This window comes from Struthio camelus, chromosome 4 (genome assembly GCF_040807025.1).
Source record: "Struthio camelus isolate bStrCam1 chromosome 4, bStrCam1.hap1, whole genome shotgun sequence".
NCBI lineage: Eukaryota > Metazoa > Chordata > Aves > Struthioniformes > Struthionidae > Struthio > Struthio camelus.
In genome coordinates, this window is record NC_090945.1 from 77,179,828 (window position 1) to 77,205,817 (window position 25,990).

Sequence of the window (25,990 nt, forward strand, 5' to 3'; positions counted from 1 at the left end):
CGAAGGAGACTCCACCACCTCTCTGGGCAACCTGTTCCAATGCTCTGTCACCCTCACAGTGAAGAAGTTTTTCCTCAGGTTCAGATGGAACTTCCTGTGGTTCAGTTTCTGCCCGTTGCCTCTTGTCCTGTTGCTGGGCACCACGGAGAAGACTCTGGCCCCATCCTCTTGACGCTCCCCCTTCACATACTTGTAGACACTGATCAGATCCCCCCTCAGTCTTCTCTTCTCCAGGCTGAACAGGCCCAGCTCTTGCAGTCTTTCTTCATAGGAGAGATGCTCCAGTCCCCTCATCATCTTGGTAGCCCTCCGCTGGACTCCCTCCAGGAGGGCCATGTCTCTCCTGTACTGGGGAGCCCAGAACTGGGCACAGCACTCCAGGTGAGGCCTCCCCAGGGCTGAGGAGAGCGGCAGGATCACCTCCCTCGTCCTGCTGGCAACACTCTGCCTAATGCAGCCCAGGATCCCATTGGCCTTCTTGGCCACAAGGGCACACTGCTGCCTCATGCTCAACTTGTTGTCCACCAGCACTCCCAGGTCCTTCTCGGCAGAGCTACTTTCCAACAGGTCAGCCCCCAGCCTGTGCTGGTGCAGGGGGTTATTCCTGCCTAGGTGCAGGACCTTGCACTTGCCTTTGTGGACCTTCAGGAGGTTCCTCTCCGCCCACCTCTCCAGCCTGTCCAGGTCCCTCCGAATGGCAGCACAGCCTTCTGGTGTGCCAGCCACTCCCCCCAGTTTAGTATCATCAGCAAACTTGCTGAGGGTGCACTCTGTCCCTTCCTCCAGGTCATTGATGAATACATTGAACAAGACTGGACCCAGGACTGACCCCTGGGGGACACCGCTAGCCACAGGCCTCCAACTAGACTCTGCGCCATTCACCACAACCCTCTGAGCTCGGCCATCCAGCCAGTTCTCAATCCACCTCACTGTCCACTCCTCTAGCCCACACTTCCTGAGCTTACCTAGGAGGATGTGATGGGAGACAGTGTCCAAAGCCTTGCTGAAGTCCAGGGAGACAACATCCACTGCTCTGCCCTCATCTACCCAGCCAGTCATTCCGTCATAGAAGGCTATCAGATTGGTCAAGCATGATTTCCCTTTGGTGAATCCATGCTGACTACTCCTGATCACCTTCTGGTCCTCCAGATGCTTAGTGGTGACCTCCAGGATGGGCTGTTCCATCACCTTTCCAGGGATGGAGGTGAGGCTGACAGGCCTGTAGTTTCCTGGCTCCTCCTTCTTGCCCTTTTTGAAGACTGGCGTGACATTGGCTTTCTTCCAGTCCTCAGGCACCTCTCCTGATCTCCAGGACCTTTCCAAGATGATGGAGAGTGGCCTAGCAATAACATCCGCCAGCTCCCTCAGCACTCGGGGGTGCATCCCATCGGGGCCCATGGATTTATGGATGTCAAGTTTGGACAAAAGATCTCTAACCCGATCCTCCTCCACCAAGGGAGAGTCTTCCTTTCTCCAGCCTTCCTCTCTTGTCTCCAAGGTCTGGAATTCCTCAGGACTGGCCTTAGCAGTGAAGACGGAAGCAAAGAAGGCATTCAATAACTCTGCCTTCTCTGTATCCTTTGTCACCAGGGCACCCGCCCCTTTCAGCAGCGGGCCCACGTTTTCCCTAGTCTTCCTTTTGCTATTGATGTATTTGAAGAAGGCCTTCTTGTTGTCCTTGACATCCCTTGCCAGATTTAATTCCAAATGGGCCTTAGCCTTCCTTGTCGCATCCCTGCACGCTCTGACAACGTCCCTGTATTCCTCCCAAGTGGCCTGTCCCCTTTTCCACATTCTGTACACTTCCTTCTTCTGCTGGAGTTTTGCCAGGAGTTCCTTGCTCATCCATGCAGGTCTCCTGCCCGCTTTGCTGGACTTCTTCCTCAGAGGGATGCACTGATCCTGAGCCTGGAGGAAGTGACGCTTGAATATTAACCAGCTTTCTTGGACCCCTCTTCCTTCTAGGGCCCTACCCCAGGAGATTCCCCTAAGTAGGCCCCTCAAGAGGCCAAAGTCAGCTCTCCTGAAGTCCAGCCTTGCAATCCTACTCATTGCCCTGCTCCCTCCTCGCAGGATCCTGAACTCCACCATCTCATGGTCACTGCAGCCAAGGCTGCCCCCAACCTTCACCTCTCCAACTAGACCTTCTTTGTTCGTTAGTACAAGGTCTAGCATTGCACCTCTCCTCGTTGGCGTCTCCACCACCTGGGTCAAGAAATTATCATCGATGCTTTGCAGGAACCTCTTTGACTGTTTGTGCCTAGCTGTGCTGTCTTCCCAACAGATGTCAGGGTGGTTGAAGTCTCCCATGAGAACCAGGGCCTGTGATCGTGAGGCTACTTCCAGCTGTCGGTAGAAGGCCTCATCGATGACTTCCTCCTGGTCAGGTGGCCTGTAGTAGACCCCCACAACAGTGTCACCCATGTTAGCCTGCCCTTTAATCCTTACCCATAGGCTCTCAACTTGCTCTTCATCCACCCCGAGGCAGAGCTCCTTACATTCTAGTTGCTCCCTCACATAAAGAGCAACTCCACCACCTCGCCTTCCTGGCCTGTCTTTCCTAAAAAGCACATAGCCATCCATGACAGCATCCCAGTCATGTGAACTATCCCACCATGTCTCTGTCTGAATGCCATTAGCAAGTGAGATTCAGCTGATGCTCCTAATAGTTTTTAGTGGAACTACAATTTAAGTACTACGCCCGGATGCTCTGGATAGGATTTGATTAATTTAGTAACATTAGTTAAATTAATAAGCATTCAAATCCAATCAAGTGCAAGCTCCACTTATATACAAACACTAGGTCCCAAAGAGCTTAACATGAACTGTACTCAGCCTAACTAAAGAAATAAATTAGGAGCAGAGCTTTGCGAATACTCAATTGAGAGAGTTCAGGTATGCCTTGGAAACAACCTTTGAAATATAATTCGTGGTGATTTATTAACTAAAGCATTTCCAAAATCCAGTTTCAGAATACTGATCATCTGCCTTTCCAGAGGTGCAAATAGGAGCTGCAGACAAACCCAATATTTTTCATGCACTTATACTTAAGGCCAGATAAGACCAGTCTTTAAGATAAATAAATTAAATAAAAAAAGCAAGGCCCCCACCACCACCACCAAACCCAAGGAAGCTGTACTGAAGAATACCTGTCATATGATTTGATGTAATTTGAATAACAAAAGGCCAAAAGACCTTCCTGAATTAATTCCTGTTCGGATGTTTTTTCAAGACAATACGATCTGGCATAATCTCTATTTAAGGACTGCCAGTGACAAATGATCTAAAACCAAATTCCTCTAATTTCAGAATCACCTGGCGGATTTCAGCACACACCCATTTGCCCTCCCCGAGCACTCTTCTTCTGTTCCATATGCAGATGTTGCTATCCGACAATCAGTTTATTCCTTACCTTCCCTTTAAAAGAAGTGAGAAACTGGAAATAGTAAGAAAATAGGCCTTTGTAAGTCAAAACTAAAGAGAAATTATCATGATCCTTCCTAAGAAGTAGCCACAAGAACTGGACACAGTATTCCAGGAGAATTCAGCGCCAGATACAAAATAACCTCCCTCTGTACTCCTCCATTGGATATTGTTATGAATATATTCAAGGACCTTGCTAGCCTTTTTTATACACAATACTCTGCAGCTAGGCACAAGCTGACAGCACAGTAACCACAAAGAAATAGCTTTCTCCAGCTTTTTTCAAAAGGAACAGCTTTCTGAAAGTCCAACACGCTTTGCTTCTACGCAGATCACTTTACATTTGGTCGCACTTGCACGAACGCTGTTTGTTTGTAGCAAGCATATGATCAAATAGTGGTTTTTCCCACACCAACTGAGTGCTCTTTTTATCACTTTCTAAGTCATTATATCCTCTGGAAGCTTTATCAGTAAAATTTCATATTTTTCTTCCAAATCAACAGTAAAAAATTAACAGTATTACAGCAATTTCCTGAAACCCACCAGATACATACTACTTACGGTGCCAATTAACAGCCACAGGTGTTTAAAGACAAAAAGATGGAAGACCTGCATAATCAGTGGACAAAAATATTTTTATCACATGCAGAAGCTGTGTTAATAAACTGCAGTCATCCTTACTTTTTTAAAAGCAGTCAACACTTCATGCAGTATTACCCCAAATCCAAAGATAAAATTCTCCAGCTGTCCTCATGGCCCTGAACACATCTTTTTTCAAGGAAAACGTATGCTTACTAGCAACGATTATTAACATCATAGTTCACCCGCACTGACTGAACAACAGTCTCTTGTGGTTAATGGTTAATTGCCTTCCAGTGGAGAAACAGAGCTACAGGAGAGAGCAAGGGATCCAAGATCCAGGGAAAAGTGTTTATGCTTGCAAGTCTGATCTTGCCATTTTATCTTCTCTTGAACCAAAAGCATCTGTTTTCATCTTGCAAAAAGCTAAAGTTCAGAGCCACAATCTACATCTCACTTAAATCTACGACCCCGCAGAGAAATATATATTACCTACCGTCCTGAAGTTCCATACCGTATTGCAACAGAGGAAAAATACAGCCTTTGAAGAGAAGTCTGCAGCTGAAGTTGTATCCAATTGTCCAACTTCATTTCATAAACTATAGTGCCCCTATGTGTACAAATTGTCCCCCTTGACTGATAAGCACTTTCCTCACAGCATCGCAAATAGAAGAACAATTCGCTTCCAGGCTAAAGCAAAACATTACTAGTTTTGGTCATAAACGGGTATGTTTAAGTTTCTAAGGGAGGAAGAGTAAAACTGGGATTTAGCATAGAAACGTTGCGGCTCGTTTAGCTTAGTAAAACAGCGATATCTCACTGTAAAGACATGGCAGAGGTGAAGAGAAGGACCAACAAAATCCTACATTAAAAATTAAATATAAATCAGAAGCCTGCAAACCATTATATAAACCTGTGCTCATCTTGTTGTTAATTCTTATCCTAGAGAAAATATGTATTTGGGGGGGGCGGGGGGGAAGGAAGAGGGACAATTTGCAATCCATTAAGTATAAACCTCTCAGCTTGTCTTAAATTATGCGTAACCGGAAACTACAGCAAGCCTATAGCTATGTGAACAATTACATGGCTTAATAAGACCATCTATTCAGCTTAAGCTTCCACCACTTTTCAGTTTTGAAGTTAGCAGCATACCCTTTTCTTACTTGTGTCTGGTATTATATGGATCTGAGGGTCTGCATACAAATTGGAAACATGGATCAGAAATCAGTTAATTTTTAAGTATCACTTGTGCACATGCATATTTAATGATTTATATCAATAAATCCTCCTTTAGGAGGATTTACCTCCTTGGGAGGATTTATCCTTGGGAGGATGTACCTCCTTCCCATCCTTTCATCTTAAGTTATTCAAGTACTCTTTTACACTTCACATTTATAATTCTCAGAATTCCTCCATCCCCGGCTCCAAATCAAGACATTTCACACCTCAAAGAAGCATTTTTAAAAAAGGACGAGTCCAGGGCCTGACAAGTGTCTTGAGCTAAATTTGCAAAAATCACAAGAGTCCAGAAAACCTAAATACCCTTCTGAGAATCATCCTCTACCGAGATTTTGGATATACAGCCACTACAGTCATTTAAAGCCAATTAAAAGGAAACAAGACTCTAAGATGCATCACTATTTTCAAAGGACGCTGGCAAGCAACAGTGCTGCTTCGCAGAGCTCTGAAGGAGACCTCGTTTGGTCAACCACCTTCAAGAAATGACCAGCTGCAATAGATGTAGCGACAGCCAAACAGGACAGTAGGCGAAGAGGTCTGCTTCATTCAGCTTACCAAGCTCTGCAATTCTCTCAGTGCATACACTGAGGGTGGAAGAAAGAAGAATTAAACTGAGAAGGGGGAAGAAACGTAAAACGTCCAGGAACACAAGCAGACTTCAGTGAAAAAAACCTATCAATAACAGCATCAAGGATCTAAAACAGCCTTGAAAATTGAAGCAGTGAAGATCCATTTCAAAATGAAGTTTAGTCAATTTATGAAAGGGATTTTCATGATATTTCTATAGATAGGAGGGAACAAAAAATTGTCAAGATCCCTTCATGTTTTTATTCCCATTAATGGGACAGAAAGCTTTGTAGATACCCAAATGTTTGCACCTCAAAATCTGAGGTGCAAATTGTCTCCATTGGTTGGAGACGGAGCACAGAGGGAAATTTGCCTACAGTTTCAGTAGTGTTTTAGTTTGTTTTTGTTTTTTGTTTTTGTTTTTTTGCTTTTTCAATAAGACTCCTGTCATTCAATACTGCATCTAGAATATAAAAAAGAACTTAAAATATTAAGTTTTTTGTAAAAGTATTCAGAGCTTGCAAGATAACTATGCCTGAAACTGAATTAAAATCAGACGGAATGCTAAGCTGCAAGAGAAGGAGGAAAAAAGAACCATGTCTTTTACTGTTTAAAGTATAGTAATCAATTTATATTTAAAGAGTTTTCTGCAGAGCATGAAATGCTACTCCCTAGTTTGCAAGTGAAATAGCAGCAGGTATCCAAAACAATAGAACTAATTTAAGCACAGACAGGCTTAGACTTGAGTGAAAAAGATTCGGGTCTGCAATATCTAGATGTGCAGCCACCAAGAACCCAGGCTCTCTAGGGGGAAAAAAGGAGGGGAGAAGATTCTGTTTTAGTAACGCACATTGCAAATTTCTTTATGAGAACGTATCCCCCATGCAATACTTCCCTACATTGCAGCCAAATATGACACAGCAGAACAGAGCCAATCCACCTCCTACCGGGATTTGGCCTTTCCTGTACTAGAAAGACATTCAGCAGTATTCCAGCAATTACGCAGCTGCATGTGCTAAGGAAATACTGCAAGCTAATCATCAAGATGGTTGAAGCACTTTTTTTCCCCAGTACCACGGCCAAAAAGGTTCTGAGCAGGTAGTAAAAATGCCCCCAAATTCCCTCTGCTAGCCATGACAGGTAACAGCCATGTATATACATTTTTTCCTAGTACGGACTGGCCAGTGATTTAATCTGTTGTTTATACTTCAATCACGAACATAAATATATAAAGTTAATAAGATTAACGCAAAACAAGAAACCCCGGAGCATGCCAGTGCTTTCATATGAAATAGCAAGTGGCACCTAGTCAAAGGCAAGTGCAAGACACATAAGAAAATAATATTTAGGAACGAATTACTTGAATATGTAGCTTTAAAGATACAATTCTAGATGTTTTATTTACAGGAACGATGTTACAAGAAACTGACTTCATTTGTCCAATTAGACAAACAGGTAAAGGGTTAAACACGTTCATTCTGAACAGCAAAAGCTACTGAGATGCTAAGTGAAGCAGTGCACGTGCAAGGGTACTGCCAAATAGAATTTCTAAAACTACTTATTCAAGTTTTCTCCACAACAGAGAAATAGAAATTTCAGTCAAACTGCATGCACGGTCCTCGGACATGACACACAATACAAGGAAGAGAAATAACTCTCCAGTTCTAAACCGTTTCAACTCTTAACAGCAGCAGAGCCCCAACGTAAGGGCTAGATTTAGCCAGCAAAATTACTAGAGAAGAGACAGCAATAAGGCTTTCTAAAATGTCAGAATTGCGCTCAAAGTTAGGTTCGTAACAAATCACTAAAAAGCTAATAAATTACAGATTAAACTAACATCCATACCAGAATACCTCAGTTCTCACACCTCACTATCCAAAAATCGCCCAGCTCTAAACATTCACTGTACCTTGCATACATTATACCATATATTAAGTTCTTCACGGACACATGAAACACACTACTGAAGCAGAACACATTACGTCCTTCACCTACCACTACGGGAAGGACCAGAAAGTTACTGAATTAATTGAGCAAATATGTACAGCTTGAAGTCCTTCGACCTAAGCCCATCTGATTTACTGCTGCAACTTAAGAAGCAGAGATCAGATAGTCCAGGGGAGTCTACTCATCAGAAGCCAGAAAAAAAAATTGCTAGAGGTAGTTTAAGAGTGGGGGAAGGGAAAAGCAGGAAGGATGCCCACCAGGATCCTAACATACCTAACAAGAACAAAAAGGAAAAGTGGCATTACCAAAACCCTACTCTGAAACGTTCCCTGACCCAAAGATATAAAGGTTGTACCTGGAAAGTGAGCCCACTCTAAGCCCCGGCCTAGATTTGTAGGAACAGTTGCTTATATTTCCTCTGCTGATAAAGATCATGAGGAAGATATGCAGTGCATCCAAACATCCATATAAACCCTTCGTGCTTGTGGTTTCATTTTTTTTTTTCTTTTTGAAAGGCGAAGCAGGAGACAGCTGAGCTGAGGCATCTGTGATTGTGATGTCTTTGCAGGGATCGACATGGAGAGGCTGCTGAAGACAAAAGCAGCTGCGCAAATGAATCAAAGGAAAAGCCAGCCACTTCAGAGTGAAGCTGTCTGCTCACCCTACCTAGAGATGTACACTGCTCCAGGTGTTCTCTGCTGCCCTCCACGCAGAGGGCAGCCACCGCTCCGATAAAAAGTACATCTGCTCTACTGATAAGTAAGGACTACAGCTCAATGAGAAAGAAGGAAAAGTCACATTATATTAGGTCATCAGATTCGCAGTCATCACTGCCACAAGAAATCAAAAAAGTGGCTGCCTGCAGCAAACCCGAGAAGAACTGATACCCCAGGTATCAGGTCTAACCAACAGGCAAACATGCATCGCCTCCAAAGTGTTACAGAAAACTGTCCAACGTTCACTCAGCCCATCTACTGCTGTTCATGGCTGCTCATCCTTGCAGGTACCAATTACACCATTAGCAATGGCAACAAACGGATCAGAAGCAGTTAGAGCTCTCTGCAGAAAGCAGAAGGTAACCGAGTGAAAAGCTCCCAGTCAATCTGCCGTATAACTCAGACAGGAACTAATTTGTCTTGCAGATAACCCTATGTCTTGGAACATGGTATCAGAGGACAGCTTCGGCTTCTCTGACCATGCAATGAGGTTCTACAAGCTGGTAGGCAAAAATATAGCAGATTCCAATGTATGAATGCGTAAAAGATGCCCTTCCTAGTTGCTAACTTGAGTTAAAACTTCAAGAGCCCAAAGATCACAAGCAGGGCAACCTGAATAACAGTTTAAAGGCTGGAGAAAGTCATTACACAAAGTTCATAAGAAATCAGCAATCCATCCATCAGTCTTAGAGGTATGTATACTAACATACAAAGCATGAGTTAAGAACCTAAAGTTTTACTACATAATCAAGATTACGATCTACTGCGTAAGAGTCCATACCCAACAGGAATACTAACAGAAGGATGTTATAGTTGGGTTTTTTTTCCCCTCCCCTCTTCCATGAACCAAGAATGTTATATCTTTTATGTAAAGGATTTAAACATCACAAACAGAGAAAGATGTTGCCAGTTGACAGAGAGTGAAAGTAGGAAAGTACATCAGTGCTATCATGCTGCAAGTTTGCTACAGACCATTAGATACAGTGGATAGCACGGATGATGCTTCTTCTGAGCAGCTGGCAGAGCTACAAAAAGCACAGGGCTTCTGGTTACAGGGAGATATCAACAACTTAGGCATGTACTGGGAACGGAACACAGCAGAACACAGGGTCTCCAGCAGATCTTCAAGGAACTTATTGACCTTCTTTAAAAATGCAGAAAGCAACCAGAGACTCTTCATAGGCTTTAGCTGCAGTCAGCAAGGAAGAAGTGGTTGACAGTAAAAGAGAAGACAGTTTTGATTGACAGTAACCATAGAGTTAATGGTTATTAAAGAGGAGACAGAAGGAAGAATAGTAAGAGACAGACAGAGAAATTGAGCACTGGTAAAAAGAAGCTCACAGAAGCCAAGTCTAAGGCAAAGAAGAATTAAAGAGAGCTAAAATTTTCTTAAATAAATGGCACTAAAGATAAGAATAAATTCAAGAAAATGAAGCATAGCAAGAGAATATTGACTAAATAAAATTCTTCATTAATATCAAAAAAAAAAGCATAGAGAAAGCAAGTAACACACCCAACTGAATGGAAAGAGAACACAGGGGACCAATCAAAAGGGCACAAAATGAAATAATTCTCACAAAAGTTTGAGGTTACTAAGAAATCATTCTGCAAAAATATTACTAATAACAAGAAAGAATAAGTCCATTACTCAATGAAGAGGGGAAACAGATCCATGAAAAAAATTTTCACTACAAGAATCAACTAAAAGCAGGTTACTGGCACAATTAGCAAGAAGGAGTAAAAATACCTACCCACACACATCCTAGTATTGGAAACAGCCATATTTACATTTTTTCAAGCCGGCTAGATCTGATGACATTCAAAGTTACCTGGGGAGTCCTCTACACCATCCCAAAATCAATAGCCCTATCTCTGAAAACTCATGGCTGATATCAGAAACTTGGAAAAAGGTGAACACAGCCACTTTCTTTAATAATTTAAAACAAAAACAAAAAGACCCAACCCCCACGCAACCCCCCCCCCACCCCCAAAAAAAAAATGAGGAAGGGAAAAGGGAAGAAGAAAGGCAGAAACAACTTGGGAATAACAGCTCTGTTGGCCTAACTTAAATTTCTAAAAAGGTCAAACACATTCAAATAACTATTTTTAAGCAATTTGAAGATCTGGAAAGAAGGAGCAACCAACATGGTTTTGTCAAAAACAAGCTATGTCAAACCACTGCAACTTTCTTCCATGACTGAGTTTCACAGAGGTGGTGGTTATTTACCTTCACTAAGGTCTTTTGACAGTCTTACTCATGGGACTTTCTCACAGTCAAACTAAAACACAAGATCTAGATAAAACTATTATGAGTTTCCAAATAGGTTTAAGTGACTACATGCAAAAGAGGAGTCAACAAGGTCATACTGTTGGAAAAAAGGCTAATGCTACATTGGGATGTAAATCTTATGGAACACATGATATAATCCTTCCGTCTAATGTTACGCTGTTAAGTCTTAGATGGAGAACTGCAGCTCATTCTGGACACAGTACTTCAAGTCACGCATGAACCAACTGGAGAAAAGCCACAGGAGAACAACTATCAGATCTAGACAGCATGACCTACCAAGAAAGACTGGAACAACTGCAGACACTGAGCTTACAGAGCAGAATACTAAGAGAAAGAACAGTCAGTTCTGTGTCCACAGCAAAAAGGACAAGCAATAAAGTATTCAAATTGCAGCACAGGAGATGCAGACCATACAGTAGAAAATTAACTGCAAAGTACTGAAGGACAGAAATAGGCTGCTCAGTGAGGTTGTGGAGTGTCTGTCAATGAGGTCATTATAAGAGCAGGTTAGACAAACAGTTGACAAAAGTATAACCAATCCTGTATCCACAGGCAAGGAAGGGGATACATGAATGGGATAACTTCAAGGTTCATTCCATTCCTGTTTTCTAAGATTTTACAGCACTGATAAAATGTTCTGGAATATTATGTTCATTTCTGGTACCAAACTTAAGGAAATAGATACCAAATTGCAAGAGGAACCACAAGAACAACCCAAGAGACAGAGCACACACTTGCAGTGACTGAGAGTTTAGACTATGAAAAAGCAAGTTGAGGGGTAATTCAGCTACGATAAAGACATACCTCTGCAAGAAAAACATCGGGTTCTAAAGGGCTCTTAAAAACAAAATAAAATAAAAAAGCAACAACCAGCGCTCATTCACATCGTTCAACAAGGATACCTTTGTTATAAGCTGAAACTAAAGACAGGTATTTCAATCTGATTGCAGCAAAGCATTTTTACAGAGTAAGCAACTATTGTAGACTAGTAGCAAGTCTGACTATTTGGTTATAATGAGATTTAAAAGGTAAAGCATGAAGAGTTAAAATTATTACGGTTATGAGCAGTACTGTAAAGGGCAAATCCTTGGATTTACTCTGCTTCCTAGACAGCAGTCGCAAAAAATATCAACTTTAAGGTACACGAATGCTATTTTTCCAGAAGAATCATCCATCTTTTAATAAGTATTAAGGTAAGATATTTACCCAATACTGGTGTCCATTAGTATTTTAAGAGACATTAAAGAGCTCTAGTGTCAGCAGAGCACACCTAAAGAATATGAGGACAAAACAGGGCCACAGCTTCCCTGCTAGCTGCCCAGCTCATAACACATCACTGTGCTCAGACCGGCTGCCTAGCTCAGTGCCTTCTTATCAGTTACCCAATGGTAATTCATGCTCTCTTCTAAACATAAAACAAATGAAAGTGTGATTAGAAAGATGGAAAAAAGACAACCTAATTAGAAGGATAATGCACACAAAGTAGCAGCAGGAAACTCAGAGCCATCCTTTATGCCTTTGCCACCAATGTCTTCTCAGAGAGTTATAAGCCTAGTCAATGCAACCTCATTATAACTAGATCGACTAGACCAGGGGACGTCAGCTCTCTAGGAAGAGAGGAGCTACACTCGCTCATCTCTAGTTAAAAATCTTCACCATTCCTGGTTGCTGGCGTTGATCAAGATGTTGTTCAAGAGGACAGGAAGAACCACAACTGAACACATTGTGGGGGCAGATGCAGCAGCTACCAGAAAACCCCCATGCTCCAGTGATCCTCTCATGGTTAACCAAAGGGACTCCTGCTCTGCTAAACCCCAGTAAGCCTCACTAAGCAGAGACACCTACAAAAGAGGAAAAAGACACCAGACAACACCTCCCTGACCGTGTACACACCCCTACTGATATATTATTCCTATGCTAATCCAAACTCTCTTATGTTATAGACAGTTCCCCCTCAAACCCTATAAAATATTTATTTCCATGGAAGAGATTAAGACAAGGACACCAATACCTAAAAACCACTAGTCATAACATGGAAAGCCTTTAAAGCACTAATAAAGGCAGAACCCATTCCATCAACTTTTTATGGTAGTGGCTGAGTTCTTATGAGCACAAGAAAAACTTTATATTTAACTTGAAAAAGTTAAGTTACCCAAGAAAGCTACACAAAAGAGTACATTTGCAGAAGTGTCTGTGAGATAGGACAATATAAGAAAAGTAGAGCAGCAAAGACAAAAACTTCCTGCTATTAAAAAAAGGAAATACATGAGTCACAAAGAAACCACAGAAAATTATTTTCTCATCAGAATAATTCATTCTTAATTTGGGGAAAAACAATTCAAATACAAAAACTCAATTATTCTGGAAAGGATTATTTAATATTAGGGCAACAGCTCAAATATCCTCATACTGTAACAGTACACCCTATATCAGCCATTTTACCAAGACAGTATGTTATGGAAAAAAGCAAGTGATAAGGATGTTGACTTGCTCAGGATTATCAGAAATGTTAACTGAGTGGTGAATATCTTTGAGGGATTTTTTTTTTTTTTTTTTTTTTTTTTACTGTCTTCAGTATGAGGGAGGTCTAATGCTAGTAAGGATTCCCAAGGCTAATTTAACATGGACTACCACAGATTTTCAGCTTATCTGTCAAATTGTCAGAAATACCTTTTTGACTGAGAGGATGAGCCAATCTCACTAAAAGGTAACATTATTATGAGCAACCCAACTGACTTAAGAACTAGAAAGTGGCTTTAAATGTACACAAATCCTCACTTCTATGTCATTAGTCAAAAGCCACAAAGGCAAGCACACATTCAAATGCATGAGTATGTTCAGTTACCTTTTTATTTTATGAGAAAAAAGGTTGCTTTTTTTCAAGTTCTATTCCTTAAATATAAGTAGAGCTTTCAAATAAAGTCCAACAGGACATTAGTAGTAATATTTTAATAAATTCCTGGGGACTAAAACAACACCCTAAACCCTGTGCAACCATACAGTTTTTCACCTGATTAAAAAAAAAAATGAAAACATAGGTTCAGAATGTCTTTAAATATAAGCAAAAGACTATTTATCTTCCTTTTGTTATAAAGGCATAAGACATGTCAGTCAAGTTTTTTCAAAAAAAGTGCAACAAGTAGTCTACATAATATTCAAAGTATGTGCAATGGTGTCATGCTTCTCACCTAATTCTGAAAGACAATAAACTAGGCGGCCAATGGAACTATTTCCTAAAACATTAAATAAAAATAATTAATATTGAACTTAGTTGCTATGTAATGTTCCTCAATAAAGGATTCTTTCCCTTCCTACATAAGGCTTCAAATTTAAAACTAGTGCAAAACACCGTATAAGCATGGTAACCTACTTTCAGTACAGGGAAAAAAAATTACCTTTTTTTCATTGAAAGCATAAGAAGTTGTTTTTAAGCAAGGGATATCTAAAAATTAACTTAATTTTGCCCACTCTTAGTTCTTGAGTTTCAGGCTCCTAGGCATTTACCACACTAACAAAAACCAGTCGGCTTCAGCCTACTCTTCCAAGCTGTCTCAAATCACAGCAGACACCTGTACAACTCCCTATGGACTCCTCAAAAGGAATGGGAAAATGACAGTACAGTGGAGATGAATCTTAGGAAGCAGCCAGGAAAAAGAAGTAAAGATAAAATAAAGATGATCACACACAATACTGCATAGTTTCTTCTGACAGCAAAGTAGTAAGCTTTCAGTCTCTCGCACAGTGACAAAATAAAATATCTTAATTCCTCTGAAGCCTGTTCCAACAAAGATTGCTTTTCCAGCATACATTATCTATAGCCAGCTAAGTTATAGTCATTAAAACAAAGTGATGAAAAACTTCTAGTGAACCTCAGCTAAACCGCTAACTTGCCATCTGTTGTGGCAGCAGCTTATTGAAGATAATCAGCCTGAAAGCATTATGGCAATTAAGAAATCTTTTGGTCATTAACTCCACACCAATTAAACACTAAAGGCTGGCAAAATTGTACTGTGCTGCAAACCTGCTGTATAAGGCAAACTATCCTGTACCCAAAGAACAGCGTCACTGTGAGATCCAGTGGAAAGAAGAACCTTTCAACATTTACTTAGGCACTTCTTCAACTTTGTCTAAGAGCAACCTTAACATTCACATACGTGAGTGTTCTCCAAGTCCAAAAAATTGACCTGCACATATACAGAGTGTTTACTCCATGCTTATACCTACATACCAATGTCATTAATCCGCACTTGAGAATGCCACATTAAAAAAAAAAAAAAAAGCTTGGACACATGCACACACACGTATGAGCATGCATATACACACTCACTCATATGTCTGTCCACCAAAGGAAGTCTCTGGGCTTACGTCAATGTTAACGTTATCCAAAATCAGAGCATCGCTTCCACCTTGGTAAAACGCTACCTACAATAAGTTTGAAACAGTCAACTGTTGGGTGTAACATGCTTTTAAACTTTCCAAGAGGTTCATAGACTTCTTGTAATAGTCACACATGAAACAAAGTCTGCTGTGAAAACTTCATTTGCTCAATGTATCCTAAATCAGGCAATTACTGTTAGTTTGTCGCACCTAGAGGAAGGGGAAAAGATACACTGAATATTAAATAATAGCTGAATTACTTTTTTGTACTACTTCGCTGTAGCGCCTCCTTCTTAGCTTTGAAAGAGTTTTGCTTTCAGAGCAAAAATTAGTATTTCTGTGCATAAAATACACACATTTCCCCCCCCCCCCCCGCTTTGGTTTAAAAGCCAGACTGCTTTCCCAAAATATAGAAGCAAGCCAAAAGTTTGTAATGACCACAGTTAGTATATTGACTCAAACCCCATCAACATACAGCTGTTTGCACTAGCTTTCTCTCTTTGAAGAAGGCATCAAAGTTAAGAAGCGGGTGACAGAGAGCATTCAAGCCCGGCACTCCTGTGCAAAGCCACTTTTGTTTGTGATGAAGTGCCATTGATGCATCCTGACAGTACAAACCTTAAGACAGAACAGGAGTCAAGGCACAGACTTACAGCACTTTGCAGAACATTGTGTCTGCATTATTTGACATAATTTCCAATAAATTCAGTGCTACACACAAGACAAGAAGAGAAGCCCTAACAAAGAAATATGTAGTTTTTAAAGACTCGCGGCTTGCATTAAAAGACAAATTCTTATAGAAGGGAGATTCAACTGACAGCCTCCTCTTCTTTCCCTCACCTTACAATACCAATATAATTAAGTTTATTTTAGATACATCACTGATGACAGACACTCAAAATCTATGATGGACATGATCCAAAACTTACTAGTCAGGTTTTTTAAAAAAAAAAAAAAAAAGCAGCCTTGTTTATATAATGTCATACACAGGCACACAGGCCTCTCCCTCTCCTGGAAGGAAAACTGCATTGACAAGTTAATAAATTAGAGAGTCTTTTCTATCCTCGCTATATCAGCTCACTTGCCTATCTCAAAAGCCTAAGCATCTTTTCGTATATCAGTAATGTTTGGTCTTTTACCCCTCCTCCTGCCTTCATCCATGTCAACTCTTCTCCTACATTACCCAACAGCAAATAATAAAGCCCTTTCAGTCTCACCTCACTCTACCCTTCCAAAGATCCCATCCTCATTCACTAATCACAAAACAGACTCACACATCTCTGAACAAACCAGATCCATAACTGCCAAAAAGAAGGTCACCTGTTTCTTCTGACAGGTGGGGGAAAAAAGAAGTAGACCAAAAAAAGAGGCATACCAGTCCCCGAGAAAGGAAGATTTTGCTACACACAAACCATATAAAGATGCTGCTCCGGGCCCTTGTTCAGACCTTGATCTAGTTGGTAGGTACCAGATTCACAGCTCCTAAGCAGTTTTTGGTGGGGGAACAAAAAGAGCATTTGGTGGACATGGCTGAACAGTAAACTCCAAGTGATCACACCCTAGCTCTGGCACAGGCTGGACAGCCACAGCACCGAACTGTGCTAGGTCCACCTAAGAGGCAGCTTATTATCAAGGATTCAGATCACAAATTAGCTTAGATGAGCAACTTCAGATGAAAGCTGGCTCATAAGATGGATGGTGCTAACATAGCACGTCATGTGTAATTTTCCCTGCTTCCTAGCAGTTAGGTGCTATAACTGAATAGGATTTCCACTACCGTAATCCTTCTTCAGCTTCTGATGCTGTGGAAGAGCATCTACTACTCTACTTTTCACTCTCCAATATCCCCTTTGGGGAATAATTTCAGTGGTTACTTCCGTTCCACTTTTATATGAGTGAGCAGACCTTCAGGGGGAGGAAAAAACCCCACACCTCTCGCACAATTGTTTTCAGCGTGGTGCCCATAGGTCTAAGTATCAAAAAGCCCCAAAGACTTAAGTTGCCAGTGTTTACTCTTAATTCAGAAAGCTACAGATAGTTACGGGTACTTGGGGCCCTTTGCAGATTCACACAGCAACCACTGGATTTATTTAATATGGAAAAAACATATCAGTCATACAATATTAGGTAAATAGATATCAGCCACTGCAGTACTATATGCCAATGATACATGTATCTATATATAATATTTAGAAAATTTACCTTTTCAGCATATTGAAAAATTTTGGACATAAACCAACCACTGATGAGTTCTCTACACTGTGTGGTTTTGCTTTAATTTTTAAAACAGAGAAGCTGTTATTTCCAAAATGAACAATTACTGATTTAGGGATGACAGTGAACTAAACTGATATTGTGATGCAAGTCATGATTAAACTAACACTTCGATAGCATAGGCATGATTAATATCTAGTAGAGGAAAGATGGGTGTCTGAAAATTCAGATCGAGAACAGTGAAGTCCCCTAGGCTGCCAGCTGGACACTTCTGTGCAGCCTGCTACCTTTCCCTGGAGAAGACAAGGAACAGCTATTTAGAGCAGCAAACACTGCCTCAACAGCTGATCACATCCTCCATCTGTTCACAGCTCAACACAGACCACCGAGCTGCTGCCAAAGCAGAGAAGGAAAAAAAAAAAAAGCACCAGCAGATTTTTCTAAGAACAACTGCCATCCAAGCACACTCCCAGAAAACACTCCTTGCTCCCTGTTGTAACAGGGGGGCTCCTGGCCCTTCTGCTGCAGCAGTAATTCAACTCCTGCAGTCGTGTTCTGAGGCTGGTAGGAGAAGAAGAGACCAAGAGAAGTCCTAAAGCCAGATGCTATGGCTGACAAGTCTGCTCTAGATCAAGGCAATTCAAAGCTCTGGGTTCCAGAATAAGGACTTCCGTAATCCCATAAAGACTTTGTTATCTAACTGGATCTTTGTGGTCTCATCTTTTTGAAGTTCCCTCAGAAGTAAACGCTTGAGAACGCTACCGCAAACCAGTTCAACAGATCAGTGTGTTAAAGAATTACTGTTATAAAGATCTATTGTGCATGAGGACTTACTTCATGAAGTTCTACCATAAGTCACATTATAGATTCATCTGAAGCCTATTCTCTTTCTGTAGATTTGAGAACAGATGATAGGAACAGCAGTATTTCACAGAAGTACCCAGAGCTTGTCTTCCAAGAAACACACAGTAAAGTCAATCTTTTGTTTTCTTCTTATAAATGAGCAAAGCTATTATTTCAGTTTTAAGAAATAACCCAAGGAGTCATTCATCTCCATCCTTCTGAGCTCCAACTGTTTTTAAAAAAACAAAGAAGCCATAACTGAATAGGTAAGTAGAGGCTAAACATGGCCTTCTACAAAGTTTTTCATATTAGCCAACTTTGGGCACCCAGCTTGTACCAAAGTCCCCTAAGGCTTCCGATAACAAAGGGTGGAGAGAGATGGCTTTTCTATGGAGTGATTCAGAAGTGTCTCCCTCTCAGACACTTATGTTCATCCTATTACTACTATAAATTTTGAGATGAAGAAAAAGTCTTTCTCCAGCACTATCACCAGATGAACACCAATAGCTTCACTTCAACAGCTTCAAACAGGCTCACAGGCAACCCAATTAATTTTCTTCCTCCTCGAAATGCACTTTCTAGAACAGTGCTCAGATTAATATCTATATCAGCAAAGATGTTGTACACTTTATGCCAAACTTATTTGCCCTAAGAATATAAACAGTTCAAGAGAATTACTACATTGCTCAGACATACCTTTAAAACTATTTCTGGGGTATTTCCTCACATGGCTATGAAGTGAAGGACAGTAATGTCACAGTTTGGCTTGAATTCTTACAATATAAAATTAAATAAATCATGTCAGAAAAATAATGGCATATTTATTTTATTGCTTTCTCAGGCAGGACTCAGTTTTGGCAGTTCCCATAATATTAAGAACAGCACTTTAAGTGTCATTTCCTCACTGAACTCTTCATTTGTAGCATAAGAAATTCAGAACTTGTCGATTGAGATATTAACAGAGAACGAACTGAACTGTACCATTCTTCTACCCATTTATCTCAAATATTTCCTTCCATTTAATTGCCCTAGGAAAATTTCACGTATGGAATACTCTTTCTCAAAATGCAGCAGTCCAAAGCTATCTGCGTCCCTAGTAAAATAAAAAATCACCACAAGAAAGATAGACGTAGAACCTGCTTGCATTAATAAAAGATGATGTATCAACTCCTTTCCCATCAGTTAAGGAGCCCAAACAAATATGAAATCTTCTTTGATTACCTGGATCCATGTACATCATGGAACACTGCCTAGCACATCCATGAAGTCCTGTACATCATAAGGAAAGCAAATTTATTTCCCGGCTAGTTCTCCTAATAACTTCTCAACCACGCATCTTCAGCAGACCTATATTTGTTAAGGACCATCTTTTGCTGAAGAATATTTTTCTTGTAAGCACTGAACACCAGCAAACTGAATTTCTACATACACTCAGCTCTCCTTGCTGGACAGGAAAAAGGGACAGCCCTGGATTTCTTACAAATACAGCCAGGAAAGGAGAGGGGATCTGAGGACTTCCCTCAACATGTGATACCACTAGGAAAGAATAAGTGTCATAACAAAGAAAAGAATGTAATATTAAACACAAATGAGACCTCAGGTACTACTCGCAATCAAAAAATTGAACTGGACAGAACCCTGAATACTCTCACCAGGATCCACCTCTTTCACAGGTAACTTTTCATGTTAATCTAGTTCTGAATTCAATCAACAGCACTTTGCCTTCCACCAGGGAACAGAAATTTAGAGGAGAAGGAGACACTATGGTTTTTAAGAGTCAGAATTAGCTTTTTGATCTCTCTCAATCGTTTTGCAACCAATACGATAAGGAAAAAAAAAAAAAATTCCTCTGCCTTCATACCCAGAACCAAAAGTCTCTTAACAAAGCCATAGTAAGATATTTATCCAGTACAGGTTAGACACAGCTGAACCAGATACAATTTTTTTTTTTGGACACACTTTCTGCATGTTTCATTTAACAATTCACAACCGATTATTCTTGTTATCAATTGACCATGATACAGCAGGTGCAGGAGGTGGGGGAGAAATGGAGCGATCAGGGATTCGGCATACATCAAGGTCATGAGTACACGCAGGCATACGCTTCCCAAGAGCAGCGCTGCAAGATCTGAAGGAACCACTAACATGCGAGCCTGTGGTCTCAGATCTATTAGCTAAAAAACACCTTAATTGATCATGAGAAGAAGCTAAGGAAGAACTTTTAATGTGAATGTTATGCAACCATTAGGCTTGTTGTAAAGCTTCAGGTGTTAGATTCATTTAAGCCAAAATAGATTCTCTTTCTAAATTAGCAAGTCAACTCGACTATACCACGTAAACGCAATCCCATTCTGTTACATCTCTTTTTAGTAAATAACAAGCAAAGTGCAAGTTCTTCAGGGTAGGGGCTGCACCGTCATTTAAAAAAAAAAAAAAAAGAGTAAGCTGTATTTAGTCAGAGGAACAAATGTGCTACTGGACTATCAAGACCTCTCTTCATAAAATAAATGCTATGTGAGTGTTTAAAGATACTTGGAACTGTTTATTCAGCCTGAAGAGCAGAAGTTACAATATTACTTTATTGGCATTTATTGAGTTTACTTTAGCCTTGATAGAAACTAACCAAAATAATGTTTGCTTTTCTTTTTTTTTTTTTTTTTGGTTAAGCTACATAGAAGTACAAAACCTAGGTATTTGCTGAACTTCCGAGCTCATGACGAAGCTCATCTTTTGTATACTATTTCCTCTGACTATCTGAATCATGTGGAGGGGGAAGGGAGAAAAGGGGAAAACAAATCTCAAAAAAAACAATCAAGCAAACATAAGTAAAATGGGATCAGCTATGCTGGAGACACTGAACTACAAAAGTTGCTGAAAGAACGAGTCTAAAAGGTGGCGATCTATGCCACATGTAGAATATCTACTAAAACAGCAATGTGTGGTAAAAACAGAACAGTGCAGTGAAATAGCTTATGAGAATTCCAGAACACAGGCCTCACATTCAAGATTTAATACGCTGCTACACATGACAAACAAACAATACCCTGAAAACCTCCAAGTGAGAGAACTGCAAAACGGCTACTAATTATTCACCTTAATAACACAAGTTCAGTCAGGCCTGTAGCACAAAACTACCGTAGTCGGTCAGCCACTGACACACGGCTCTTCCCTCCAAACCACCTGAACGTGTTAAGTAGCAGCCAGTTTTACTACACCATACCTTTGAGTTGTGCAGTTGTGGATAAAAACAAAAAAGCGCACCTTACAGCATCAAGAGCCCAACCATCAATGCAAAACTCAGTGACAAATCATGAAGGCCCAATCCAACGCATTACCGAATTCAAAAACAAACCAGAAAGCAACATACACATTAAACTCAAAAATTTTCAGATTACAAATTACTGTCATTAACAGGATACTGGACTCTCCACTCCATAACACTGCTGTAAATAGTCCTGTAAGGAGAAAATATAACTCCCGGGGAAGTCTTGCATTAGCACCACTAAAACATAAATGACTTTGCTTCCAATTCTAGTTAAATTAGATACAGCTACAAGTTTCCAAAACAGAGATACCCCCCTTCACTGAAACCTAGCTAAAGCATCCCTAATTTTACTAGAACTGTAAAACATGTGATAGTGTTGTAAAGGATAAATCCTGATGCTTTGAAGCATGCGTGCGGCCAGTGTAGCTTCCAGGAAGATTCCATTAGGAGTTGCCCACTTGCATCCCAGAGCAAGACACAGCATGTACTTAATGCAGAATTTAGCCTACAGTCCTTAAAAAAAATAAAATTCTTCACATAAGACATATAAAACCTTCAAATAAAATGTACTTGTTAGCCATAACAGTTAGCTAGAACTTCAACTCGGGCACAAGAGTTTTTAGTTTCAACCACATTATATACCTATTTTAAAACTCTGTCCAATCTATTTTATAAAATATTTTGAAAACACACCTCTATAGTCTGAACAATTATTTACACACAGGAACACAGAGCACACAAGGGATCATTCCTTAAATTTGTCGTTTCATTCCATATATTTCAAACAAATTTTGAAAGAAGCATCAGATAGAGCATTAATAGGAGGATGTGCCCACAACACCTAGAACAGATGCTCTAATAGCCAGAAGGCATGCTAACAACTGGAAAACGTATGATGTTGTGCAGCAAATAGGAAACTCTGTTTTTATTTTTACAGTATATCTTCTAAGAGATAAAACATCATTCAAGTTTATCTGGCAGAGAACTGGCCAACGATTTCTCTTGCCCACTAACGGGAACTTCACGATATTCTGTGTATAGATGAAAGTAAAGCAAGTCTGGTTACTACTTTACAGCTATTAGTGTGTACCTTACTCTCCATCCAGCCAAAGCAAACATTGCACCTAATTTAGAAGTGATCAGTCATGTAAAATACAGTCTTCTTCCTCAACTTCATCCAGAAGCAACAATCGCTAGTCTTTCGCTCAAAGAGTCTTGTTTTCACTACGTACCCTTAACTAGCAAATGATTAACTATTATGGATATCACATTTCAGAATTGGTAATTGTCATTTAATTTTGCTTTAGCGTTTCATCTTTGAAACAAGATTATCGTTTAACTGTTAAGTACTGGCAACTTTCATATGTCACCACTGTTGGAGAAGTATTGAAAATGTCAAGAAAAAGGTCACCGAATCCAGTACAAAGAAAGTTAACATCATCTTTACAGGACCATCTGTAGGCATAAACATTTACCTTTTCGAAACTGAGTGCAGGGATTTATCTGTCCCCGTTATTATCTAATTCTAATATGTTTACTGCTTTGACTAAATAAGGTCTGTCTCATGGGTTTATCTTATCTTAACTAACTGGTCTATTTGACAGATTTCTTAATTCTATGTTTGTCAGTCAGTCTACCATATTGTTGGGTGAAACATGGAAACAATTGATAAATTGCCTATGCATCTAAGAGTACAAGAAAATGACAAATTAAGACAATTTTATAAATACATTCAAAATAATATGTGCATATTTATTAGACTAATATATCAGTGCATATGGCACACAAAACTATTTTCCTATGAATTTAGGGCTGAAATACTATATTTAGTTTTGAAGATATGACTTACACCCTTCAAATAAAGGCTCCCCAAAACCAGGAAATTTCTATAAAAACTAAAAGTCTAAAAGAAAGATGCAGAAAGACTACAAATGTAGTCTTTTAAGATGAATTTCAGAAAAAGATCTGATAGACTGTGCTTAGTCTAAAACCCAAGTCCTGCACTATACCTAACCACAAGACAAACAGCTCAAAACATCAAGGGTAGCAGAGCCTCCGCTATTTGAATCACATCAGTTTACCACTCTGCATATCACTCTACCGCTTGCTTTATTTCCCTTGGCATTATCTTGCTTATTCCAACAACACACAGGAACTTGTGCCTGGAAGAGTCTGCAATCTAAAATATAAAAAAAAAGAAAAGAAAAAAAATGCAGCTTTCGGCTAGAGGTTTAACATTAGAGTAGAGTTTGGTGATGATTTGTCAATTTACAAGTAAAATCTTCCACATCTCTTCACCATTACGCATATCACTCTTCCAGATACCTATGTCATGTTAGTGCTACCGTCCCAAATGGAAGTTATGTCAGATTAGCTCAACTGACAGACAAAAATGATTCATCTAGAGCACACTGGATTTTGGGTAACCAAATTGGAGAGTGTAGAAAGACAAGGTTTAAGGGAAAAAAAAAGTTAATCTATAATTACCAAATTGCTTGTTAACCTAGCAGAACGACAGGCACAAAATTACATAGAGAGCAAAAATCTCATTTATTACATCATGGTATTTCAGATACCCATGCCACAAAAGCCATTTCTTCTATTTTCCCCTCACGCGTACAACAAGTTTGTGAGAGCAAGGGAGAAAACAAAATAGGCTGTATGACATACACATGGAAATCTGAAGCGAAGATGCTGCCAGCAGGAAATCCTTTTGTAAATACGATACCTAAACACACCCTTTGTGTAGAACCAGCAAAAAATTGGGGGCAACCTTTATGAGGGAAAGGGAGGTAAACTTAGCTGCTCCTTTGTCACCTGAGCCAGCAGGATACCTCCTAAAGGCTTAATCCTTGCATAATTTCTTGAAAAAGAGGACTCGTGGTACCTCGCAACCGGCTCACAATAAATTGCATTACATGACGAAACAGCGCAGCACACCTAAATTATTCCGAGGCAGCAGAACGCAAAGCGCCATCCGAGCCATCGCGAAGCCGCCTTACGCGCCATGAAGTTGTCCAGGGCGCAAAAGGCCTCCGGTACTGACGGAGCGGGGGGGGGGGGGGGGGGGGGGGGGGGAATGCACAAACGCACGTTTCTGCTTGCTCAAGGCCTGGCCACCGATCTCGCGCTGCTCCTCCATCAGGGCTGGGTGAAGACACCCCCCCCCCACGGGGCCGGGCACACGCCGGGCTTTGGGGAGAAACCCCACGAGGGCCCAGCCCCGAGCAGCCGGCGCTGCCCTTCCCCCACAAAGGGTGGGGGAGCCGGGGGCACTGCCCAGTCCCCCCCCCCCCCCCCGCCGGCATCGCAGGGCGCCGGGGTGGGGGGGGGCGGTGGCTCGGCGCAGCCCGCCCGCCCGGGTGTGTGTGTGTGTGTGTGTGTCGGGCCCGCCGCAGCGGGGTGTCACCGCGCCGCGGACCCCCGCCCCGCCCCGCCCCCCCTCCCCCTCACCTCGCCGTGTCCCGCCGCGGCCCCGCCGCCGCCGCCGCCGCCGCCCAGGGCTCCGTTGCCGGCGGCCGTTGCCGGGGCTGTCAGCAGGCCGCCCACCGCGCTCGGCGAGGCGGCCGCCGCCTGGGTCGCAGCCCGCAGAGGGGCCGCTCCCGCCGCCGCCCCGGCCTTGCCCAGGCCGCCGCCTCCGCCGCCGGCGCCGCCGCTGGGTCCCGGCCCGCCGGTGCTGCTGAGGCCGCCGCCCCGCTTGTTCTTCCGGCGCTTGGCTCCGCGCTTGGCGTCGGCCGGACTCATCGCGCCTGACACCCGGGCAGGGAGGAGGGAGCAGGGGGAGGAGGAAGAGGAGGAGGAGGAGGGGAGGGGGGCGCGGGGCCGCCGCGAGCGCCGGGAGCGGAGGGGGCGGGCGGGGCCGGGGCGCGGGCCACCGCGGGCGCCGAGGAGCGGAGCGCACCAACTGTCACGGCAACGGGGACTCCCTCGGCCCCAGCGCCGCTGACCAGAGTTACCGTCCAATATGGCGGACACAAGGGGAAAGTGATCCCCCTTTACGTCGGGGGGCTCCCCCTTGCGCTGACGGGAGCCCGCCCCGCGGGGCACGCTGGGAGGCGTAGTCGCCGCGCCGCCTGGCCGCCGCGCCGCCTGGCCGCCGCAGCGCAGCCCGGAGGACTACACCTCCCGGCGTGCACCGCGAGCAGCGGCCGGGCGCGGCCGGTGATGTCACGCCGCGCCGCGGGGCACGCTGGGAGCGGTAGTTTTCCCAGCCGCCGTGAGCCCCGCTGACCGACGTTGCCACCGCCGGTCAAGGGACTACACCGCCGCCCGGCAGCCGGCGAGCACCACGTGACGCGCGCTCCCGCGCCTTAAAGGGGCAGCCGTGCCCGGCTGCTCCCGCCGAGGCGCCGGGGGCGGGCGGTGATGGCGGCGAAGGGGAGGGAGCTGAGGCCTCGCGGACTCATCGCAGGGGGCAGCGATGAGCGGGCGCCTGTCCACGAGCACCCCGAACACGCGGTGCCTCCAGCCGCCTCGCCCGGGCCGAGGCTCCCCGGGCGGGTGGGGGGCGCTGCCCCGCTCCGCCAGGCC

The 25,990-nt window shown here is 42.4% G+C and overlaps 1 protein-coding gene across 1 annotated transcript in view; it reads right to left on the reverse strand.

Annotated features, from left to right (window-relative positions):
• Nucleotides 1-25,029, reverse strand: part of FAM193A (family with sequence similarity 193 member A) — an 82,753-nt gene extending 57,724 nt beyond the window's left edge. Inside the window, exon 1 of the mRNA XM_068943535.1 lies at nt 24,914-25,029. The gene's annotated coding sequence lies outside the window, so the exon portion shown is untranslated. The remainder of the gene's footprint in view (nt 1-24,913) is intronic.
• Nucleotides 25,030-25,990: the final 961 nt, after the last annotated feature.